The sequence below is a fragment of the Phasianus colchicus genome, chromosome 14 (genome assembly GCF_987193195.1).
Source record: "Phasianus colchicus chromosome 14, bPhaCol1.hap1.1, whole genome shotgun sequence".
Lineage (NCBI taxonomy): Eukaryota > Metazoa > Chordata > Aves > Galliformes > Phasianidae > Phasianus > Phasianus colchicus.
Genome location: NC_143449.1, coordinates 13,227,994 through 13,249,644, shown reverse-complemented (window position 1 = coordinate 13,249,644; position 21,651 = coordinate 13,227,994). Strand labels below are relative to the sequence as shown.

General features: G+C 37.4%; 1 long non-coding RNA gene across 1 annotated transcript in view; it reads left to right on the top strand.

Moving 5' to 3' along the window:
* Window positions 1-13,809: 13,809 nt before the first annotated feature.
* Window positions 13,810-21,651, top strand: part of LOC116229436 (uncharacterized) — a 46,058-nt gene continuing 38,216 nt past the window's right edge. The window contains exon 1 of the long non-coding RNA XR_004167022.2: window positions 13,810-14,106. This is a non-coding gene — a long non-coding RNA (uncharacterized LOC116229436). The remainder of the gene's footprint in view (window positions 14,107-21,651) is intronic.

Below are 21,651 nucleotides of genomic sequence, written 5' to 3'. Positions count from 1 at the left end.
AAAAGAAGGTAAAGGACAAAGTTAAGCCTAGGCTTCTTACATAGTTTTTTGGTAGGAGTTATACTTGCAGAATGGGATAAAAAAAAATTAATATGCTGAATTTTTCCCCTCTACTTCATACTACTGAGGCCTCACCTGAAGTACTGCATCCAGATGTGGAGCCCTCAGTATGGGAGAGACAAAGAGCTGTTGGAGTGCATGCAGAGAAAGACCACAAATGTGATCCATGGAATGGAACACCTCCCCTATGAGGACAGGCTGAAAGAGCTGGGGCTATTCAGCCTGGAGAAGACTATGAGGTGAAGACTGGAGTTATGAGTTTGTCTTCCAGGCAGTGAGGAGATGCTATATCACAATTCAGCTTTAAATTCTGAATGCCTTGCCTTGTGAAACTGGGATACTGCACCAAAATGCAGTTTCTTTCCTTTTATCATCTTCAGAGATGAGTTAATGGATTATTATTTTTGTTATTAATCTATTACAAATACAAAACTTAATCTGGGCATAAATAATAAAGTTTTGTTACTGATTTTTTTTTTTTTTTTTTTAGTAATCTCCTCAAGTACATTTTTAAAAGAACAAGATGCATAATGTAAAGTGCTTTAAACGGATTACATCCAAAATTTGAAACAAAAAGGTATTGCGGCATTTCAAGGTTACCCTTGGATTCATTTCTTATGAAAAATCTGAAATTTTTCTCCTGCTTTTTTTTTTTTTTTTTAACTTTTTCACTTCCTACAAGCAGAATGCATGCAGACATGCAGTAGAATTAATGTTGCATGTTTCTGTGGTATAAAGCTATACACAGCAAGGGACTTCAAAGACACTGTGCTAAACTGGGAAAAAAAAAAAAAAAAAAAAAAGGACTAAAGTGGTTTTAATTTATGTTGCACAACAAGCAAGTTAAAATCTTACTTCCCTTACTTTTACCTCCTCCTCTAGCTTGTCTTATTGGTTACCTTTGTACAATATTTATTTATTCTTAGAACTATTTGCAAGAATATTTTTATATACCCTCCTGTAAGTAAGGTTACTGAAGTGGTTGAATGCTGTTAATGAGAACTTTGGTTCACATTGTTCCTCTGACCACTAGTTTGAAGAAACACATAGTGTTAGGTAGGATCCACCAAAGGGGACATAAGCTTCTAGTCTTTCATATTTTACATTTTTTATCTTCAAATTGTTCTAGCTTTTCCCTTAATAAGCTCCAACTTCGATAAGGCTCTGTTTTTCTTTCTCAGCCTGTATTGTTTCTACTAAAGAGGATGATGCCATTATCCTAACCTAACTTACTTCACCTTCATGTGGCAGATCATACAGTTACTGCACAGATCACTGCAGTAGAGTGCAGAGATCCCTGAAGATTCATCAGAGCATTTTGATGCTGGACAGGTTAGTTCTGCCTTTCAGACTGGGCTAATACGATCATATTCAGCCACACTAACCTGATTATATCACTTTTAGACTTTATGTCTGCATTTCTGCACACTGCTGCATTATGGCATACCATCTCCTTACTTGGTGACTTGTCTTAGTGAAAACTTACTTCATTCCAGTTAAATTTATAGTGACCATGTTTTCTAACAGTCTGCTACAGTATATACCCTTTTCTACTCTTTCTCCCCTGCCATCATGGCTGAACCAAACCTTGCACTATTATTTCCCCTTTATATTTTATTAAAGTTATTAAAAATATTTTTGCCCTATGGTAATGAAATCCAGCCTGCCAGAGAGTGGTGCATCCAAATGTTCCCCATAATAAAACCAGTAATTGCTAGTGAGTTGCAAGTCTCAGTCTGGAGTAGTAAATAAGGATTCTTTTTTCATGATTTATATAGTCAATCCCTATCAAGTGCTGTCTGCATGCATCAGTGACAAATATCTGCAAACAAATCATGTAATAGGGCATACTTCTACTCTGTACCAACCCCAAAATGCACTACAGCACTATTTAAACACTGGGAAGTACAAAGCATTTCACAGAATTAATTTCCTCTCTTTCATGAGAGAGATATAATGCATTAACTGATTTGAAAACAGAGTGAGTTTCTTTTATAATGTGGTCACTCACTAGGCAGGCTTTCCACAAGGTACAGGAGCTACAGTAAACAATCACTTAAACAGAAGGAAGCTCTTCAGTGCCCTGCTATGCTGATGTTTCTGGAAAAAGAAAACAAAACAAAACAATGAAACAAACAACAACAAGAAAACACCACACAAACCAAACTAACACTTCACTGCATGTTGAAAAGAAAGCGTAAGCACTCTGCTTAGAAAGCTTTAAAGCATAATTGAAATTCAACATGCAGATTTCTGTATTATTACATTGCTGTGTGCATTAGATTATTTGCTGAGCAACCAGCATTTTAAACATCACATTTTAAGAACTTTGTGCTCGTACAACAAGAAATGCAGAAAAATTAGGATGACAGCAGAAGTATGCTCAGACACACAGAGATTCTTCAGCTGAAAAGGGAACAAACAGTGCAGTGCTAGCCTATGTACTGTGAGAAACATTTCTCCCTCCATGTGCAGATGGAGCATAGATCACTGGTATGCTGACAAGCAAAACTCAAAACAAAGAAGTAAGCTACATATGTAATGGCAGGTAAGCTCACTGATCTTTTTAACCCAATGAACATCTGATGTGATGTGAGATTCACTAAATTATATATTGCAAATCAAGGTCAGAATGAAGGGTGACTCAGAATTCTGTATCAGTCTCTCTGCTTCACTGTATGAAAATGGTCATGAATTCCAGGATACTTTTTCCTATTTTAATCTGATTTCAATTCAAACATGTACTTGACTATTGAACTAACTGTACCTAAACACAAATGTGCAAGAAGTAGAAGGAAAAATAATTAAAAATGTATATGTTATTGTTGTTCTTACATAATGATGCTGATGCTGCTGAGCACACAGGCCAGTATCTCCACACATAATTAAGGTACCACGTTTGCTGCTAAGAGGACCAAGACATTAAATTGGCAATGTAATGCTCTTGGCTAACCCTTCTTTTTACTCACTACTGTCACAGCAAAGAATTGTAGTGGTATGAGATTGCATGTGACTGAAGCCTCCTCATTGCTTCAGAAGATGGATGGCACTCGCAGAGCCGTCCAAAGCCACAGTGCACATGAGAATTTGATCCATTTTGCAAAGTGTTAGCCATGCCAAATAAAATTATTAGCAAAACTATCAGACCGCTAACCTAACCGCTAAAAATGTGGTCCTGACTGTTGAATGTATGTCTTAAATATACAGTACAGAACTACATTTGTTGAGATTGTAAGATACTTTTTTTTTTTTTTTTTTTCCTCAGAATAAGTCATATTAAAGAAAAGTATACACAGAGGAACAGTGTGTGAACAAGAGTACTTACACACACGGATGTGTGATAAACTCATTGAGGTTTTTACCATTCAGGACATCCTGCAGGATTCTCTGTCACTATTAGCACTCAATGAAATGCCTGTTCTCGGAATCAGTCCTCCATTTAGCTACTAAATCCTTCTATTACATTCAACCTAAAAAAATATTTGCAAGTGGAAAATATAATCTATACCTCAAAAAGAGGAATGCATTAGCTTTTTAATAAGGACTTGAAAGAAAATGTGATCTTGGATTATAGTTGTATTTGCCTGTAGATCATTAGCAAGGCAGACAGTGAAAATAAAAGATTCCCTGGCAACCCTCCCCCTCTTCAAATGCCTGCTCAAGCAGAAAAAAACAACCGCCCTGCATACATATTCCAATGAGCCACTGTGGGGCAGTAACAACAAAAACATTCCTAAGCAAAACAAGGGGCTTTGAACAGCCAGTTTGTCTTTTCCGAGCAGAGGATACATAGAAACAGTCCTTTTTCTATTATAAAACGTTATTAGGCTTTTTGGGAAGCATTTTATAGATATGCTTAGCTTCAGCTCTTTCCAGAGAGATGCCTGCACTGAGCTACTCTGAAGCTCTGTTACTCATTTTTAGAGCGGTGAATAGAGGCTGCATGTGAGGTATACAAGACAGTTTAAAACACTATCTGGATTTTTTGTGTGTGCATAAACTCCTCTACCTGAGGGCTGAGTAAATAAGTTCTTGAGAGATTATTCTCTGTGCAGGAATTTTTTGTTGTAAAGCATAGAAACCTCCGAAGATTAGATATTTTTGTGCAGTCTTTGTTCCTCCCAGGGCAAAATCTTGAGTGAACAGAAGTTATTATAAAAAATCTTCTATATCTTAGAGTAAAATAATATATTTTGTTCAGTTTTGGATGCAACTTAGATCCAGAATTGCTGGGCTGCTTTGGATCCATCACTTCACTTTTCTAGGCTCAAAATTAGATTAACAGTTTTGTCATCTTCTATCCCAAGCATTCTATAGGTTTAAAAATATCAGTGAAATATGAAGAAATTAGCTGTTGTTTCTTTTTAAATAGTACCAACAATGCCTGTTTAAATATCTCCAATTGCAATCTGAGCCTTGTATAAATATGATTTCCTGTAATATTCACTGCATATAGGCATTGCTCCTTAGAGCTATTGAAAGTTGTACCAGATGAGTAGTATGCTGAAAGATATAGTCTGTAAAAAGAAGAATCACACTTTGACTGAAGTGTTAGGGAAAAGGATCAAATCATACAGACATCTGAATTACAGCCATGTTTCTTCAGTTACTCTTTCAAGATGATGTTCATTTTGATCTTAAATCTTACTCGCAAGTCATTAACATTTGGGCATGCCTGACGGATGGTATGTACCACCTTGTCTTTTGGGGCAGACTCTTCTTGTCTTGACTTTTTCAGATATATTCCAGACCTAAAATAATTTTGGGGGAAAAAGATAAATGAACTTACTTTGGTTTGCAGACAGTAACCAGAAAAACCAATAAGTTTCCTATAATATTTAAAGATACTTCTAACTCTAAGTTTTTCATTTATTAGATCTGTAGGTTTTAACCCTGTAACAACACCTCATTTTTACAAACATGAGGCTATAAATTTCATGCTAGTACCATAAGCATTTCTCTTTATATATTCCAGCTAATAAATATTAAAGTCAATGCTAGTGATAGTCCACGATATGAAAGATGATGTTTTCATTCCATCTACATGAAGATTCCTTACTGATATTCCCCAAGTTTCCAGCATTCATGACTCTCATGTTTATCTGTACAGGTTTCCTTGTTCTGCTTTACTTTTTTTCATCAAATGGAAACACTATGAAGTTTTATGAAAAAAGTGTTTGCAAGTTTTTTTTTTTTCTTTTTTTCTTTCTTTTTTTTTTTTTTTTTTTAATATCTCATGGTCTAAACAGTCAACTGAATTTTCCACTGGAGCCTTGAAGGATTCATTAAGCATCATCCTCAAATTTTATTGTCCTCTCAGTTTTCTAAGCTAATTGCTGTGATGTTCTTGATTTGTCTTTAAGTACCTTTTTTTGAACTTCAGAGCAAACATTTTTGCTTCACAGAAAGAAAGGAAACAAACAGCAAAAATAGGAAGATGATAATACCTATTCACCACTACTCACCCAGAAGAATGAAGACAGTGATGAGAAGACATTGTACTTAACCAGTGTACTGACAGAAGAATCAATGAGTTTCATAGCAAAATATTTAGTTTGAGGTATGTGGAAATAGTAAGTATAGTCACATTTCTAATTATACTTCATGAGACATGTTGGCTATTCTAGTATTAGAGATAACAAAGCACTAAATTAAACATACCAAAAAAAGATCACATTCCAAGATCAGTTTAAAGATCTGCCAGTTACAAAAACAGTCTGTCTCTCTGATACTTAACAATTTGTGCACAGAGTAGCATGGTTACGTTACAAAAGGCAGATGTGAGCTGCAAATGGGCACTTGGTGATGAAGAAATTATTCAGTCAGAAAAACAGGAGAAAATATTAGTAGAGGTTGCAGTGACTTGATTTACACACTGATACTTTTAATAGACCTTTGTATTAGCCCTTTGCTAAACTCCTAGCCAGCCTTTCCTGTGACAGGTTGTTGTACAGCATCACAGAAGCATAGCCAAAGAATCAAACTAATATTTTAGAGCCCTGAATGTTACCAAATTAAGAGACTACAATTTGATTTATTTTGATTTGAGATCTCAGGTTCACTTTCTCATTCTTTTCCCTCCAAATATAGAGATATTCTTACTCAAAGACAGCCCTTCAAATGTTCACATAACTGTCCACTTGTGCTTTGAGGGGAAAGAGAAAGTAAATCAAGAATGCCTTTCTTAGAAAAACTGAAGATTAAATCTCAGTCTGATTGAGTTCCTACACCTTGCACTGCTTTACAGTTTGTGGGTTGCAAGTCTGTTCTGAGGCACAGCTACCCCAAATATACTTTTTACATAAATTAAAGAACCACTGTGGAAATTACTTGAAGTACTGGAGAATAATCCTTTCTGAGCTGTCTGACGCATTCCAGAAACAGATCTCTGCCAGAAACACTGATTTTATAAACCAGGTTTAAAAGCAGAACTAGCAGTTAAAAGCTTGTTGAACAACGCAATGATACCATATTTCTTAACTTGGAAAGGTGTTCATCCATCCTGCTCAGCCAGGATGTTCATCTGGCCCGTTTACCATTTATGAGACATTGTGTTAGCATTGAATTAGCTTATAGATTGTTTTAATATGACTTGAAGCAGTAGGGTGTATAATTGTTTGAATGTTCCTTTCCACTGACTGCACAGCATTACTTCTTTCTGCACCTGAGAAAGCTTTTTCCTCCACCTGAACACTTAACGAGCAAATTTCCAGACATTCAGAAGCAAATGCAAACAATTTAGAACAGACCTTGTTCCTGCGATTAAGGCCTAAAAAGAAACTGCTCAAAGGAGCCCATACAGCTATGTTTTGTAACATTTTCTCTTTTCTGTGGTACTTGTTATTTCCTTCAGCAAGGTACTGTGGCACAAGACACCCTTCTTTATCCTGTTCTCTGGAGAGAAAAGTAGTTCTACAGTCTCTGTACTGCAAGGCCTGTGTGAATACAAAATGTATGAGGACTCAAATGAGCAATTTCAGCTCCGCTTAGTATTCTTTAGGCTACTGTTATTTTCTGCAACAATTTTTTTAAGTTCTGTGTCAAGTTGTTGAATTTGTGGGTTAAATTTGCCACTAATTAACAAGAGGACTTTACCAGTGAAACCCTGCTTTGGAAATCCCCACGACTGTGCTTTAAATTGCTTATATACATGCACTCTATAGCGTATTAGCATCAGTGACAGCATGTGATAAATAGCATTATGTGAGTTAATTAGTGACTGCATAGCATTTTCTGATCATAAGCAGTCAAAGGCATTACAGTGATGTTTTTTACATCTGCTAAAAAATTTTATAAGGCAGAAATAAAAGACTGAGTAAAGGTGGGCATGTGGATTGGCAATTAATTGGAAAATCACCAAAGATTACATAGTGAGTGAAGCAATTACTGCAAAAAAAGCAGAAATTAGAAAATGCAGCCATTTGGGATATCTGTTATTAAACCCTCAAACAAATGTAAATATTTCCTTTTTTTTTAAAAAAAAAAAAGATATAACTTTGTATACTGCATTGGTTTGCAACAAATGGGACGTAGTGCATGAGAAAGTAATCCTTGGTCAGTATGGGACACATCAAAATGCCTAACACATTAAAGTTTATGTGTGAAATGTGTCTGAATACCAAGTTGACTAGTGAGATGACATCATATTTATGTTATTCTAAATATAAAATATCATACACTTGTACCTACATTCTCTTCTTTAGACAATCAAGTTACTTGTATTCTCTCGTTATAAAGTAAAGTAAGCCTTACTAAGCCATGAGTCTGTGTCAATTACATTTAGATTTAACAGAACTTTCAGAAATTGGACAGATAAATGACATTACAAAACCAGGTAAAGTAATTATCAATCATGATAATTACAGGCATTTTTTTAATTTGAAAGTTTATGATTTACTAAGGCTTGCAACAGTGTGGAAGGAGATATAATATGATAGATGTTTTACTTATGGGTAGATAAAAAGGGTTTGAAGTAAGCTGATCAGGTTCTCCGTATCTGATCCTTACACTTAGGTCATACTTCCAGCTATGACATCACATATGATAAAAGTGTTCAAGCTAAGCAAATCCTATTATTTATTAAAGAGTCTCTCAGTATAGCCTTCTCTTTCCAAAGTTAGGAAGAAAAATTGCATCAGATTCAAAATAACTTCAGATTAACTTCAAAATAACTTCAAGCTCAAGGAGGGAAGGTTTAGTTAGATGTCAGGGATAAGTTCTGCAGAGAGAGAGGTGAAGTGCTGGAACAGGCTGCCCAGAGAGGCTGTGGAAGCTCTGTCCCTGGGGATGTTCAAGACCATGTTGGATGGAGCCCTGGGCAGTGTGGAGGTTGGTGGCCCTGTCTGGGGCAGGGGGTTGGAACTTGATTATCCTCGGGGTCCCTTCCAACCCGAGCCATTCTATAATTCTACAATTCTATGATTCAGGTACACGTCCACCACACTTGAGCTCTATGATCACTGACAATAAAGAAGGTTTGCAGCAGTGACAAATGTCAGAAGTATCATCAGAGTTGCCACCCTTTGGGCAGACTGTAAACTTTGTAACAGAGCAGACTTTGGGGGGGGTTGGGGAACTGGGAGGGAATGGAGTTACGCATTAAAGTTGGCAGCTGGCCAACTGTCAGTTTTATTTTGTGCTATTTGCTAAGCAATAAGGATACGTTACACACAAGCAACTAATTACCTGTTACTATCCACTTAATAACATTGTAGTACACAGTTCTCAAATAATACTAATACCTCACTTTGGTAGGATTCTCATGAAAGAGAGATCTTGTCTTCTTGTAAGAATTTGCAAGGGAAGCAGACCAGGAATAGGTTGGGAAAAAGGCCCAGAGTGACATGTTTGAGTCAGACAGGAGAGAAAGAGAGCAACAACTGATAACAAAATTCATGCCTTCAGGCTTCAACTAGTACCTCAAATACTATAAAAAACATTACTGGGAGCTTTGTTACTGTAAACACACCATATAGTTACAACTGTTTATAAGTGCATGACAGCATTGGGGATCCATTTCCTCTAGTACTTAACACTGAAAAAAAGCCGAGGAGAGTTGGTTTTTTTTTTTTTTTGGTTTTGCGTTTTCAGAAACATATCATTGACACAAGGGAACAGATATCAAAAAAGGCTTGAAAATGATTTATTGAAAAATATAGTTCTTGCCAATGGAACTAGACAGCTGAATTGTAGAAGCTGCTATGCTTTTATTAGAATAACATAAAATAAGAGGTATACATGGTTTTGGAGTCCCTCACAGGTCCCTTCATCTTTATCAGCCTCCATTCTTGTGTAAGGAGCACTGAGATCTCCAAATCACATATACCAGCCACATCTTCTCCTCCCCCCACTATAATAAAGGTCTGCTTATTGCTAATACACCACTATCTCTGTGAAAAAAAATCCACTGAAATTCCATTACAGAGAGGGATCTTAAAAGATAATGGCAACAAGGAGTTTGTTTTTATTGGTTGTTACTGTGGAGAGTTTGTTGAGGCAGGACAGGCTAGAAATGCCTGACTTAAACACATGTGTATGGATTTCTCAGAGTTTGACTTTGATCAGCCAAAGATAAACTACTAATTGTATTAAAGTGTACCTTTTTTAGACACATACCCTAAAAAAATTCAGTGAATATGGAATTGCTTAAATTGTTCATGATTAATAATATTAAAGAATAAGAAACAGACAGTCCTTCACAACAAAATACGATTTCCATTATCAGTGGTGGTAGCTTTTTTTTTTTTTTTTTTTTTGTACAGTCTTTCATTTAGTAATCTTTCAAAAAATGAACATAAACAAAAGCATGACAAAGGAAAATTTTCTATGTTTACCAATTATTTTTCTTACAATTCTGATCATATGGGTATACCTGTTTGTAGTATAAGAATACATGGGCTACTACTTAGACATGCCATTACACAAAGTATTGTTTAATTTTAATCATGACATGGGTAGAAAACTCATTTTTCTATTTGCAAAGGCAGTAGATCTTGCAGCAAACTACAAGCTTTGGCTTTCCACATAAACACCTATCTGAAGTGCTGTGTATTGCATGAAACTGGCGTGGGAATGTTTTGTTTTTTGTTATCATTTGAGACCTGAATCTCAGTCTATGCGGGAAACGAGGAGGCTATAGTAGGCTGTGCAGCAAAACGACAGGTTATGTGCTGTAAAACAAAGAGAATGTTGGTGCTTCGTATTGGTGTGAAGAAGCACTGCCGTGGGGCTGTGTAAAAGGTGTGCAGGGAGCAGAAGAATAAAGAAAACAGAAGCAGAGAGAGAAGCCAGCTGTGAACATCATTGTTTGAGGGTTTTTTTTTTTTGGTACTGAACCTATTCTAGAAAAGAGGTAAAAGAACATCATCAACATTTACAAACATTTTAAAATGATTACTAATATTACTTCAATTATGTTTCCTTTGTCTGCACCCACATGTTTACAGTCTGATAGAGAATGGTGAGAATGACTGCTAGAGATGCCATGTAGTATGTATTTCCTTGGAAATATATTTCCATATTAAACAAACGTCAGTACAAACACCTGCAATTTGTATTGCTCGTAGCAGCAAGAAATAAATGCAATGTGGTTTACCATCAGTCTCTTGGAATAAGGTGATTGTTACTTTGTGACAGTACTGTGTGTATTTTTTCACTTTGAAATGTGAAGAAAAGTAGGTTGATTATTACAAACATTGCTGCCTGTTTGCAGAGGAAAAAAAAAAAAAAAAAAAAGTAAATACTAATATATATAGTCTTCAGAGAAGAAAAGACAGTGAATTATAATGGATTTTGAAGGGAATACTCTATCAAAATCATTGTTTATTTAGAAGTAATTTGGTTAACACTTAATTTCAAGGAAAATGCAGAATCAAACTAAAATATGATGCTACTGTGAAAAAGACACTGAAATTAATTCAGAAATTATTGCAGGTACCTGGACAAAGAACAAAGCCATAACACTTTGTACTTTTAATTTTTTCTTTCTCTCTTTTACACAGCTGGGTTACCTGAGATCAGTGTGTAATAGTCAGCAGAAAAGAACAAGATTCTGTGCTGAACTTTGAGCAGGAGCATATTAAATTTGTATTAATTCCCTTCTCTGTTGGGTGAGACATTTTGGTAGGAAACAAATTCACATTTCTCTTTGCTCTGTGCCTGAGAAACATGGAAAAGACATGAGTTGCCCAACCTTTGTTCTGTCTTTAGTGCCTGCAGTGAACAATTGAAGGGACTGCACAGAGGTGTGTTTCTGTCTCTAACTATTTGCAGGACAGTTTGTTCCTGTAATGAAAAACCAACAGGTTTGAGCATACAACAGGTCTGATCCTTCAAGCTTTTTGGACCTACAGAAATACCTACTCACACCACTGAAAATCTGCAGAGTGGTTTCCATGGGGAAGCAGATAAGAAAACAGCTGATGGGGCATACTGTTTTTATGCCTAACATTTGTACACAAGCTAAAGTGAAATTAACAGCTGGCTAAAACATGAAAGTTGCAATATTTAGCATACTTTTCATTGTTGTTGTTGTTATTAATTTCAGTGTTTCTCTTTTGTTTTCCTTTTAATTTTTGAGTGACAAAGAAATAAAATGAAACATCAATAGAAAAGTAGTTATGTTTTTGCACTTACTTGATGGCTCATTATTAACATCTTTTCACCCACCTGTGCATTGCCTATCTTATTGTAGGAACTGGGATATAACAAAGGATTATGAAGGTGTGGATTCAAGTTATGAATATCTGAAATAAAGATGATTACTTCGGAAACTGCTCTTGCTGTTTGAACAATTACATAGAATTCCACATATCATCACTGTGCAAGGTGATGAGCAACAGCATCAGTCCATCAGAGGAGTCCTGCCTCCTGCTATGAACAGACACACAGTCCTTTACTTTTTTGTTGTTGCTATTAGTTTGAATTGCCCACTTTACAGAAAAGAAATCAGTTTCATGCATTTTGTCTAGATTTTTTTATTTTTTTATTTTTTTTTTTTTGAGATAGCAAGCTATTCAAATCTGTTTAAATTATATACATCATTAACAATGTAAAATATATTTTGAAGCATTTAACTGGTATGGCTCAATTAAAAAAAACAAAAAACAAAAAAAAACCCCTCCCCCCAAAACAACCAAACAAAAAATACCCCACAACTTCTCCCAGTTTACTATTAATGCAATAAATAAATAAATAAATAAAAAGTAATAAAGATATTTAAGAGGTGATATAGAGCATATATTCAGGAAAGTACCATAGAATAAACTAGTTAAAAACAAACAAACAAACAAACAAAAATACACACACAAAAAACCCAAGTCTAATAGCCAAGAACGCATTCCTTAAGAAGTGAAGTACAAATAAATACATAAATAAATAATTATCATGCTAAAGTTTTGTTACGCTGAAGATTCTCCATTACTCTAATGTGAAGCTACTTGGTGTGTTTATAGTCATCCCTTCTCCCTGAGTGTTTGGGATTTCCTACGTGCTCACGTCTACATTTCTGTCTCTATAAAAGATCTTGAATTTAATCATTGTCTCTTCTATAAAAACACCAGCAGACTATTTCAGGGTAGCAGAACTGCTAACTTTGAAATAACCCTTAAGCAATGAATTTGGGGGTATTTTTATTTACGTACAACTTTAGGCCAAATACTTTGATAAGGAAAGAGCTGTGGCCCACCTTATTGCTTGGCTTTACTTAAGATCATGCCTTTGTGTCAGTAATGCAAAACTATTAGGTGAATAAACAGTAATATAATAAAAACAGATAAACACAAGAAAACCCCAGATCTAACAAGGAATGATGTTCTAAGAGATTAGAATTTTACATTTAAGGGATTAATAACTGAGAAGTCAGAAGGAAACTATCATCCAGCTGACATCTGTCTGATAGGATCCTTAATGTTCTTTGTCCTTCACAGCTTTTATCAATGAGCTAGAAGAAAACATGAGATCATCTATGACAATTACCATGGATTACATTAAGACAAATACCACAGAAGCCTGGCCACTGATCCAGATTGCTGAGATGAATTCAAAAAACCACTGTGTATTAATGTAAAGGTATAAAACCCCACATATCTAGCTCCCCAAATGCAGGCAGTACTTACAGGACAAACAGCGCATGGCATCTCTGTAGGTGGATGGTGGAACGTGAGGTGGTGGTGTTAAGCTGGCTGAAGGTTGGGGTCACTGCGGGGCGCTGCCCCACACTGCCAGCAGCCCTCACCTCGAGCTGCAGTCCCTGAGGGCTGGGGTAAGGTGAGCAGAGCAGTGACCACATCAGAGGCTGTCCAGTGAAGACCCTAATGTAGTCGGTCCGTGGAGAAGCCAGCACATGATGTCTGCTGCCCTGTGAGGCCAGTTGTCAATGAGCACAAGAGCAAATGTGTGAGAAACATTCACTGCTGTGTGGAGGCGATGAGGTATGTGGGATGCCCACAGCACGGCAGGTATCACAGTTCACAAACCCTGAGCCTCATTAATATCTGGGTTACTTTGCTCGTCTCTATTTAATAAATAATGAAAAAACATGAGACCTACCACTAGAAAAGCTCTCAGTGGTTGCATGTAATTGACAGGAAGCTTACTGATCCTAAACACACACATTTAATTATTCTCTGTCATCCTGTCTTGCCAAGTAAAAGATCAGGAGAAGTGGAGGTCTTCTGTGTGATCACAGGAGGCTCAGAAGAGAGAACGCAGCAGTCAGCTGGTGGCTCGGCGCTGTGACGCCTAAAGGTTTGCTCAAGCACTGCGTGCCGCTGGCCTCGGGCCCGTTTATGCCCCTCCTCACTAAGGCGGCTGAAGGCACGTGTGGAAGCCACCAGGTAGCAGCACTCCATCCGCGCCCAGCTGTGCGAAGCTTGCAGGTGCAATGCGAGCACCGCACGGCCATTGGCTACTGAGCTGCGCTGCGCGCGGTGATTAGCAAGCTGAAGCGAGCAGTGGGACGGGCTGCCCTTCCCTTCGAGGCTGACCCTTCAGTCGAAGGAGGAAGCAGAATTTCTGGCTGGCAGCGGCCCCGGGCTTCAGGTAGAGGTGAGGACGCGGTGGCGGGGCAGTGTGGTGCTGCGAGGGGCGGCTCGTCCGGTCTGGCTGTGGTCGTGGCATGCGGTGTTGGAGGTTTTCATGCCTACCTCCGCTCTAACTGTTTTAAGATGGCTAACATAGACCAGTTTGAACGTGTGTCTTTGAACCATCCGTGTTTAGCAGTCTAAGAGGAAGCCGTTATTCTGTGGTTGCACGAAGCAGTCTCCTGACTTTGTTTCCTCGGGCGGTGGGATTGTGCAAGGAAAAAGGATGCTGTGTCTTTTGGGTGTCACGACCTAATTTCAGGAGATTCCTAATACGGTTGCTTATATTTGGGTATTTCCAGTAATCCAGTTATGCACGTTGCTAACCTGAAGCTGATGTCTCCGTTGAAGTTGTATGAGGCAGAACCAGGTGGAGCAGGGCTGGTCCCCACACAGCTGCAGGTGTGTGTGCTTCTGTCTGCCTTGCAGACACATGAAGCCGTAGAATGGGTTGGGTTAGAGAGGAATAGAACAGTAAAGATTTTTCAGCATGAGGTATCTCGCTCCAATTTATAGGAGGGAGATGAGGTTCTTCTAATATCTGTATATCCGGTGTGAGATTAAGAAACAACGGTTCATATCTTAGTCCAACCAGTTTATTATAAATCCTAATTAGGGAGACGGGGAAGGGAAGGAAGGCAATAGAAAAGATAAGAAAGAAGCAAGAATGCCGTAAAGCGGGGATAGTCACCACCAGGATCCAGGAGCGGTCCCGTTGCACGACGTTCCGAAGTTCCGAGGCAGAAGCAGCGGGGGGGCGAGCAGCGGCTTGGCCGGCCTTGGGCAGCAAGCAGGCAGCAGGAGGCAGTCGCAGAGCCAATGCATGGGGAAGCAGCAGGACTCAGGTAGCAAGCCCAGGAGAGTCCGTTAGTATGCAAGCATTCCGTAGTGAGGAATCTGATGGCAGACACCTGTGTTCTTCTTCAGCATCGTGGTAGAGTGCAGAGCAAGTCTGGGAGGGAGAGAGTGCAGAGGAAGTCCGGGAGGGAGAGAGGCAGGTCGTGAGGCTTCTTCATGGCAGAAACCTCTTCTTCTTCATGAGGAATCTGTTGCCAGAAAACCTCACGTTGTTCACGATTGCAGATCCCCATTTTCTCCTTCTTCTCTTTCTGCCTACGTGACATCCCTGGGTGCTTGAGCAAGAGTCATGTGAATACCCCCCTGAGATGGCCATCTTCCTCGAGATAAGCCCACACAAAAGACCGTTTCACGGCCATTAAGCTGCAGCTTATCTCTCTTCTTGCCCCTGATCTTGTCCATCTGTGCCCCTCAGACAAAGGATTTCCCAACCCTTTCCCAGGACTTGCCTGAATTTGTTCATCTGCCTCCTCAGCAAGCTTTGAGACAATGATGCAAAATAATAATCTCTTACATGGGGTTCTGAGAATCAGCCTTTATCTTCGTTGCAGAAGATAGTGAGGTGGCTCTCGCCTACTTGGGTTTGCAAAGCGCACAATGGCGGTATGCTTGTCTTTTGTTTAGTGGGATCGCTTCTGTGCCACAGTTACATTGCTAATTTAGAGAGGGAAGGTGCGTGCTCTGTTTCACTCGTCACCTGTACCGTACCAGTTGAAAATGTGTCAGAGAAAAGAAAAAAAGCCACCTAAAAATTCGTGTTGTGATCAACAGCTTGTTGTACAACTATTGCCATTTTCCTTCAGTTGTAATTGAGAACTGAAATACTTGCATTTTGTAACATTCTGACAAAATCACTGCAGTAATTACAGCTTTCTCCTGAGCTTAGGTGTCATTTGTGGCTGATAGGAGTGTTTGAAAGGTTGACAAATTAAGGGATTAGATTTGTTGAAATGGGAGTTGGCAATTTTTAATTAGAATTTTTATTTTTCTCTTCTGAAAGATTGCTTAGGTAGTACTGTTTTTTTTTTTTTTTTTTTATGTTTGCCATAATCAAAATGTCTAAGAAAATTCTCAGCATTGTTTTAGGAATAGATAATCAGAAAATGAAGCGGAATTTTGACTGGAATGATCATATTAGTCAAGCTTTATTAAACCCAAGGTGTAACGTTTGGCTGGACATGGGATTCTGTCCATACGTTTTATTTTTCTCAGCTGAGTTAATAAATAAATGACATTCTGAAGACAAGGAGTATTCTTAATAGGAGAGCTTTGGTACTTGTACAAAATATTTCCCATTGTTCTCGTACTAAGGTATTCTGATTTCATTGTTTTTTTTTTTTTTTTTTTAATATATAAAAAAAGAAATTGGTTGTATAACTGCAACTTCACAAATGTATCATTCTGTTCCTTTGGTGGTAATTGTACCAAATATCTAAGGTGAGAGCAAAGAAAACACAATTGTTTCTGAGAATAGGCCATTCCTGCAAATCTCTGTAGGATATAACTCATTAAAATGTTATGTCTCTTTTTGTTTTCCATCACTGTCCTCTTCATAGTAGTATGAACCCTTTATGCATGTGAATTTTCTAACCTTTGTGCTTAATGCTGACTGCCCCTGCTTTGTAGTTTAAATGAATATTGTCACTACAGTCTGTGTGGCATTGTATAAATCTTAAGAGATTGTGAAAAGAACAGTATTCATCATAATATTGATTCTTGTGACAGTCCTATACTTGCTGCACTCTTTCAAAACTATTCCCACTTGCAAGTCTCCTTTGATTTGAAATCTGCTTTTATTAATCTACTCCAGTAATTCATATACTGTAAAGTAACTTTGTAGATTTGATCTTTATACTAGGTTTTCTCTAAAGCTTTGAGAAAATGCGTACAGACTATACACTCTTGCATCTTTTTTGTAAAATGTTTTTAAGTGCCCAAAACATCTTTATAATTTTCCTTTATTAATGACTGAATAAGTTGTACAATTTTGTGAGGAAAGGCTATTGTATTCTTGCATCCTACAGTATGCTGTAAAGGTACAGAAACAAAACATGTTCTGGGAAAGGCTTTGCTAAAGGAGTTGGGCTTCAGCTTAGAAGCTTCTCCTGCTTCAGTAAACTCAGAGATTGTTTTATGCTGTTAATTGAACAGCGAGGATCTGAGATGAAGGAACCTGACTGGGAACCTCAGACTTTGGCTGTTTTCATGTTGTGTGTTTTCACAGCTGTGCTGTGATGAGGAGCCCAGTTAGTCACCAACCTACTCTGCTGAGAAGACGCAGAAGCCAGCTGCTAATGAATGTTGTGTGTTTTTCTTTATTTATCCAATGCTGGTTATTTGTACCCAGATACATTCATGACATAGTTGCTTTTTTTCTTGTTTCAATGTAGTAAATACACTTCCAAGTGGTTGTCACTGATACATGTACCTCTTTCTCCTGAGATGAGAGGGAAGTTCCATGATTTGAGTATCTCATGGCTATTGTAACAGGATGCAAACCTGTATGTTACTGCATTTAATCTTTATTTCTTGTTGCAGATAGATGTATGTGATGGATGCAGATATTTATTTAATGGAAAATACTGTAGAAAACCTAGTACCATACTTTTTGGCAAGCAATATCATAACTATTCAACTGCAGCTGATACTTCATCACTTGAAAATAGCACGTATTTTTTTTTCCAAGTCCCGTACTTTTATTTTTCTGATTATCTATTCCTAAAACAATGCTGAGAATTTTCTTATGTATTTATGACTGCTGAGCTCTACCAAAAAGTTTCAAGTTAAAATCCTTAAAATGGAAACTGATACAGACTTAAACTGAAACAGATGTTGGTATGTGAGCCAGTGAAGTATACAACAGCTTCTCCTAGAGGCTGCAGGCTGGTTTGTGTCAGGGCTTTTTGATTGCTCTGATGGCTGTGGTTTCCCACTGCAGTACACTGTGTAGTCTGCATGCTGATCCAGGACACTCTGGTCTTGCTTGAGCTGTGTCATAGGTGTACCTGTATCCAGCTGTGTGCCCTGCTCTCTTGATTTACTGTTTGGATTTCCTGGACAGACCTTACACCTGTGTTGTGAATGGCTTATCTCCAGTCTTTGATTCTTTTTGAAGAAATTAGGCCAAGGAAAGGGAATATTTTCTTAAATAAAAATAAATGCACATTCAATTGTAATATCTGAATATGTTCTTAGTGAAGGAACCCTAATTCTTTAAACTGTTTCCAATTCCCTTATGTGGAGATAAGCCAGTCTTAGAAAACGGCACTATTTTTTAGAATAGGACACAGAACTGTTTGGTGTCTTCAATTTTTTACAGTGTGTGTGGTTTTTTTTTTTTTTTTTTTTTTTTTTTTTGTTGGTACTCTTAAGATTGGTTTCAGTGCATGCCTGTGGTTTTCTCTTGCTTTCTGCACTAGTGTGAAGAGCAGTTCAGGGCAGCACACTCATCCTGGGGGTGGGAAAAGCAGAATCTGGTTGTGTTAATACATCTAAGGAGGGGAAAAGGGAATGATTCCAAATGGTATGAAGGCAGCAAAGAACATGCTTTTGGAAGTCCTGAAGCAACTGAATGTTTTGTAACAAGGCGGATTGTTAAAATCTCATGCGATGTGGAAAATGTGCAAGATAGAGCTCTTCTGCATAAGTGTATGTTTTTATTATGCTTTTACTCAAAAAGCTGTGTCTCATCAGAGGAAGAAACAGTGTCCGCTATGAGACAGGTAATGAAATTAAGACCTGATAAAATAAGTGATGTAATATAAATTAAATAAAGGAAGGAGTGAAGGTCAGGTAGGTGGTGTAGATTTATATTCCTACTTACCTTCATTTAAACTACTAAGTAAGTGACATTCAGTATTTCAGCAATGGAGACGGATTTTATTCACTCATTGTTTAATAAAACAACAACTCACTGCTATTTTGTGAGTTTACTTGCACAAAAGAGGAGCTACAAGAAGAATCCCATAGTAAATGGACAGTCTGGCAATACTTTGAGTTTTTTTGTCATGTGTGCATAGTTTTCTCTTGCACGCACCATGTTTCATCTGTATTACAAAGATAACTATGGGAGCTCTCGGCAGGTGTTCTGCAGTTAGGAAAAAGTTGGAAAAGATTAGGAGTTAAACAAAGAATGTTTAGCTGATTAGGCTACAGCAGAATATTTTAGACAGCACACACAACAGGGTGCTACTACAAAGACCGTTGCAGTATCAAGCTAAGTGACATTAAAAGGAACAAGATGATTTAAATAGGGATTTTTTTTTTTTCTGCTTTCCCTTAGGGGTTTTTAATAATGTTCAGCTATGTGGTAGCACAGAGTACCAAGTAAATCTACATAGCAGAATTTCTCTACTTTATATAAAAAAAAAGTCAGTGATTACAATTGAGGGTTGTCACTGGCTGCAATTTATTTATTTGTTTTAATAGAAGGCAGGGTGACTATAAACTGATTGTCTTGGAGTTTATGCAGTTTTGAATTTATGCTAGAATGTATCCCACATAAGAATTTTTCAGTATTATCCCTGTGAGGTATGAAGTCCAAACAAATGCTAAAGACTTTCCACTGTGTTTGGAAGCCTGAGTTCCTTTTCTCTTCATTTGTGCTAGCAAGTTTGCTCCATGAAACAGTACAAAACAAAAGAATAGAATATTGTTGTATGCAAACATGGAGCTGCATTTTGGGGGCCATAATTATAGCAATTCTTTCTATTCGATCACTGAAGGCCATACCAAAATAGTTTAGTTTAGGACTTGCTAAAAGAGAACTTTCTTTCAAAGTCCTTTTTTTGGGATTTCTGAAGGTTTTTTGGGAACCATTATGAAACTTACTATATGTGGAACCACTAGCTTTGTAGTAACACCAGTGGTATTTTTGATCCTGCTGACCACTTGCATTTTCTTACAAATCAGATCTCTTATTAACAAATCTTGTGTCTTGTTATCTGTCAGTTTGATGTCAGAATCAGACACGTTGTGTATGTAGCTTTTTGGGAATACGGGTTGGATATCTCTCACTGTGATTTTTCTAAACTGGTTTCAGTTCTTAGAGGGCTTATTGAAAATCTGGCTACATGTCCCTTCTGGACTGAAGAGCTTCTGAATTTTTTCTCCTTTGACTTGAAAAACATCTCTTCAATAATTAGGTCCACAGTACAATTCTGATTTTTCCTGGATTCAGTCACAGAAAACTGTGGCCTGAGTGATAAACTAGCTTATTTATTACATGTCAGAAGTCAAAAGAAAGTCAAACTTTGACAGACTAATTCCTGGTAGATCGAATAGCTGTGCCGTGGAATTCAATAACTCATTTGTTCTTGTAATACTTCTATTTTTAATGAGAGTGAGATTGGTCTCGGGGTAATTGTCCACTTAGTAGTGGTTTGATGCAAACCAGAGGCAAGTAATACAGATGTTTCTCCCAATCAAGATTAAAATTATTGTACCCAACTATTGTTGTGTATATAATGAAGTGATGGGGGTAAATGTACTTAGTTTTTACTTAGCTTATGTATTAAATATGTCCATTTTGAAGAAAGCAGTCTACGCTTGTGAAGAAAAGAGAAAAAGAAAAATTAATATAAAATGCAGGATGCTATCCAAAAGCCTGGATCCAAAGTAGAGAATGGCAATTTGAACTAGGCGGGAACTGAAAGGTGAAAAACCAAAGACATATTCAAGCTATCACAATAACAGTCAAATTAGGACGACAAAGTCCTATTGTTTTCTAAAGGATAGTTCCATGCTACCTGAAATCAGTACCTGCCAGTGATTGCATGGAAACAGTTTCCTGGTGAAATGCATGAGAGATTACTGAAAAACACGATTTCTGCAGCTCTAAATAATCTGTTGTGTGGTTTGTTTTGATAAACATTGTGAAGATAGTTTAGTGAATTCAAAACTGAGAACTTGGAACCATCAGCACCTAGTAGTACTTGGAGTTATATTATGATTAACTCAGATGTCTTGAGTTTCGTTCTCCCACTTTGCCCTGAAGTGTAGAATCTGTATTCTACATGTTTTATGTTCCAAAGTATCAGCATCATATTCCACAGCTGTGACAAACTGTGCTAATTAGAAAAAGGCAGTCCTCATTTATGACTGTATTTGTTATACCAGTGAAACATTCATAAAGCTAAATTTCTGGCTTTTGTCAGCATCTAAGTTTTCTATCTCAATAATACCTTAATAAGATATCTGTTATAATAATGAGTATGACAGTTTAGTTTATACCTTACTGAAGTGATCTGTTTCTACTTAGTATCTGGTAAAGATAACTGAACTAACCTTGTATAGAAGAATGAAGGAATTCAAGCAATAAGTAGCAGCAGTTGAAAAATTCTGTGGAATTTGCCTTAATGCCATACTAGCTTTGTTTCTATAACAGTATTTAATTTCCTACTAAAAACCATTGTAGCATTCTGCTGGGTTTAAGTGTGTGTGAATTTGTATGTTTTAATGGCCTTACCTGGAACTTTAGGACTAGCCAAGGTGAAGAACAAAGAAAGAAACTGTAGACTCGAACCATCTGTGTAACTGAAATTCTAGGACAGAATGTGTTTAAGCAGCCATGAAGCCCACAAAGCACTACATCTGGGATCTTGCGTACTGATCACACTTTCACAGGAGTGTAAAATGTAGTCATTGCCCAAAA